Genomic DNA, 3,515 nt, shown 5'->3' with positions numbered 1-3,515 from the left:
AAGCCGAAGAGCCAGCGCTGTCCGAAGACGTTTCCGTGGTCATGTGGCCGGCATGACTAAACACCAAGGCGCACGGAACGCTGTGACCTTCCCACTGAAGTGGTCCCTATTTATCTACTTGCAATTTCTTGCTTTCGAGCTGCTAGGTTGGCAGGAGCTGGGGCCAGAGACGGGAGCTCACTCCATCATGCGGCACACTCGGGTCTCGAACTGCTGAACTACTGACCTTCCACAGCCTGTAATTTCTCCTTCAAGGTGATGAGTTTTCACAACAAGCCTGTAATGGGAAGCCAGGCTGAGAGTGAGTGAGTGAGTGACTGACAGCTGTTGGGGTGTGCTGAATGGGGACTGGGGGGTAGGTCTACCCTCCCTTGCCCTGCACCTGCTCTCCTGAGGGTTTCATTGTGAGCTGAGAGCAGAAACCAGCCAGTGAAGGGGGGAAATAAGTTCTGGGGCCCCGGTCATGCGGCAAAGTTGCCGCAGGAGAGGCACGGATGGTGGGCGGATTATCCGGGCGCGATCACACCCCAACATCTGGGAAGTGGAGCGCACCCGTGGCTTACCGCCGACAATGCGGATTTAAAAACTAGTACCTCCAAGGTACTAGTAAACGTTTGCCACGGGCTGCCTCCAGATGCCCCTGGTGTGATCGCGCCGGCGCGTGGCATTCCCCTCCGGTCCCTCGTTTACCCGCTGGCACGGAGGGAAGGACCCATGCTGTGCCACCGGTGTGTTTGATCGCATAATCGCGAATCAAACTGGGCCGGGGCAATTAGCCACGCCTCCCCCCGCGATATCCGGCCCGTGTGCCCAGGGCCTGGGATTGTTACCCTCAAAGTGGCCACTTTTTTCTTTTCGTCAGTCAATTTAAGGAAGAAATTAGTACCCGCTGATTCTGCAAGAATTCTACCTAAATTGTAATACCATGTAATCTTGGGGATGGGTTGTTGCACTTATTTCTCACCATTTTAGCTTTAAACTTTTTAAGTTGTTTTCCTGTTATGTAGAAATTTTTCATCCTTCTGTTGTGGCAGACTGTTACATGTTGGTATATAGGCTAGGATGTTATGGCCTGTGGCTGCAACAGTAACAGTAAACTAACAGACTACAAGGAGATCAGAAACAAACTGGGAGTCATGGAAAAAATCTTGGACCCAAGGTTTTGTGAGGTCCATCTCTCTAAGGACTAAGGATCCGTCATCTCTGGACTATGGAAGTCATCGAGCACCATGTTTGAATTTAGGATTTTTAAGATGTATTTTGTGTTTTTAAATTATTATGTATATTATGTTTTAATATGGCTAGGTTTTGCTTTGCCTCTGTAAGCTGCCCTGAGCCCATTGGGGAGGGCGGGGTATAAATGTGAAAAATAAATAAATAAATAAATATAAGGTGCAATTGATGGAAGTGGGGTCAAACTCTCCAAAAGCTTATAGTGGAACGGAAGAAAAAGCGCTTCATCTTAAAGCGATGCTGCTGAAAGAAGATCTGATTCAGGGGAACTGTTGATGCTTGGGGAAAGCTTATGCTGGGGTGGAATAATCTGGTAGTCTTTAAGGTGCCCCAAGACTCGCGCTGGGTGTTTGTGCCGGATGAACATGGCTGGCCCTCTAGGAACTGTTTCCCAAGGGATAGCTCTGTTAATGTGTCCCAGCAGCACTCAGAAGGAATTCTGGGGCAACTTAAAAGCCTAAGGAAAGTTTATTTCTGCATGCACTAGAAGCCGCTTCTTCAGGCCAAGGATTCCTGAGGGTTGTGCCCCCATCTCCCCCTCATGGCTGTTTTCAGCAAAAGGGCTCAGTTTTTGGATTGCGTCCTGTGAGGGAACTGTTGCCTGCCTACTCGCAAGCTGGATCTTATACCTGGGAAGGGTTTCGGGGCAGCTCTGAGCCACAGAAGCCCTCGGTGATAAAGAAAGGGGGAGGAAGGGTTTTCTAGCGCCTTTAGTGACTAACCTTTACCATGGAGCACGTAGTGGGGAGACCTGTGTTGTCTTAAAGGAGTTCCGCCTTGGTGAGTCTTCAGAGAGGCTGGCGGTGAGGGGGCTGGTCTGGTCGTGGGAAATTTTAAAAGGAGTTAAAACGATTCAGGGGGGCAGGGCTTGAAACCAAGGCTGGGGCTGAGCTTGTGGTTAAGGATGCTTTGGAAGATGCTTGGGGAAACCATTTGCCACTTAAGGCTACTAATGAGCTAAAGCAGTCTCCCCACCCCGCACCCCTGACACCTCAAGTCACTTTGTCTTCCTCTTGCATGCAGCGTCAACTTGAAAGTGAATTCTAAAGGAGTTTTCAGACATAAGGTTAAAACAGATATGAGTCCGGTAGTACCGTAGAGACCAACAAAATTTGGGGGGTATAAGAGAAGAAGAAGAAGAGGACGGATTTATACCCCGTCCTTCACTACCCACAGGAGTCTCAGAGCAGCTTACAAACTCCTTTCCCTTCCCCTCCCCACAACAGACACCCTGTGAGGTAGGTGGGGCTGAGAGAGCTCTTGCCAGAAACTGCTCTTTTTCAAGAACAGCTCTTATCAGAACTATGGCTTGCCCAAGGTCACCCAGCAGGTGGAAGTGGAGGAGTGGGGAATCAAACCTGGTTCTCCCAGATTAGAGTCTGCACACTGAACCACTACACCAAACTAGCTTTTGGGAGTCAAAGCTCTCTTCATCTCAGGTATCTCCGAGACCTTTTTGAAGTTCAGGAGCACCTCAGAGACTAAGCTAACTCTTTTACTGCAGACCAAGATAGCTACCAGGTTTGCCAACTCCAGGTTGGTAAATAACTGGAGATGTTGGGGGTGGAGCCTGAGGAGCGTGAGGTTTCATAAGAACATAAGAGATGCCAATGTTGGATCAGGCCAAAGGCCCATAAGAACATGACAGACGCCAATGTTGGATCAGGCCAAAGGCCCATCCAGTCCAACACTCTGTATCACACAGTGGCCAAAAATACCAGATGCCATCAGGAGGTCCACCAGTGGGGCCAGGACATTAGAAGCCCTCCCACTGTTGCCCCCCCAAGCACCAAGAAGACAGAGCATCACTTGCCCCAGAGCCCCTATCTATACCTTGTGGCTAATAGCCACTGATGGACCTCTGCTCCATTCGCCTATCTAATTCCCTTTTGAAGCCGTCCATGCTTGTAGCTGCCACCACCTCCTGTGGCAGTGAATTCCATGGGTTCATCACTCTTTGGGTGAAGAAGTACTTCCTTTTATCCGTTCTAACCCGACCGCTCAGCCATTTCATGGAGTGCCCACGAGTTCTTGTATTGTGAGAAAGGGAGAAAAGTACCTCTTTCTCTACCTGTTCTTTCCCATGCATAATCTTGTAAACCTCAATCATGTCACCCCTCAGTCGTCTTTTCTCCAAGCTAAAGAGCCCCAAGCGCTTTAACCTTTCCTCATAGGGAAAGTGTTCCAACCCTTTTATCATTCGAGTGCCATCCAGTCCAACACTCTGTGTCACACAGTGGCCAGAAATACCAGGTGCCATCAGGAGGTCCACCAGTGGGGCC

General features: G+C 49.7%; 1 protein-coding gene across 1 annotated transcript in view; it reads left to right on the top strand.

Annotated features, from left to right (window-relative positions):
- The window catches only part of TBC1D24 (TBC1 domain family member 24), a 35,959-nt gene that overhangs the window by 556 nt on the left and 31,888 nt on the right, over positions 1-3,515 (top strand). The gene's annotated exons all lie outside the window — the stretch shown is intronic.

This window comes from Gekko japonicus, unplaced genomic scaffold (genome assembly GCF_001447785.1).
Source record: "Gekko japonicus isolate JY-2015 unplaced genomic scaffold, Gekko_japonicus_V1.1 scaffold3789, whole genome shotgun sequence".
In the NCBI taxonomy this organism is placed as follows: domain Eukaryota; kingdom Metazoa; phylum Chordata; class Lepidosauria; order Squamata; family Gekkonidae; genus Gekko; species Gekko japonicus.
Note: the sequence above shows the minus strand (reverse complement) of the source record. Positions and strands in the feature narration are given on the sequence as shown.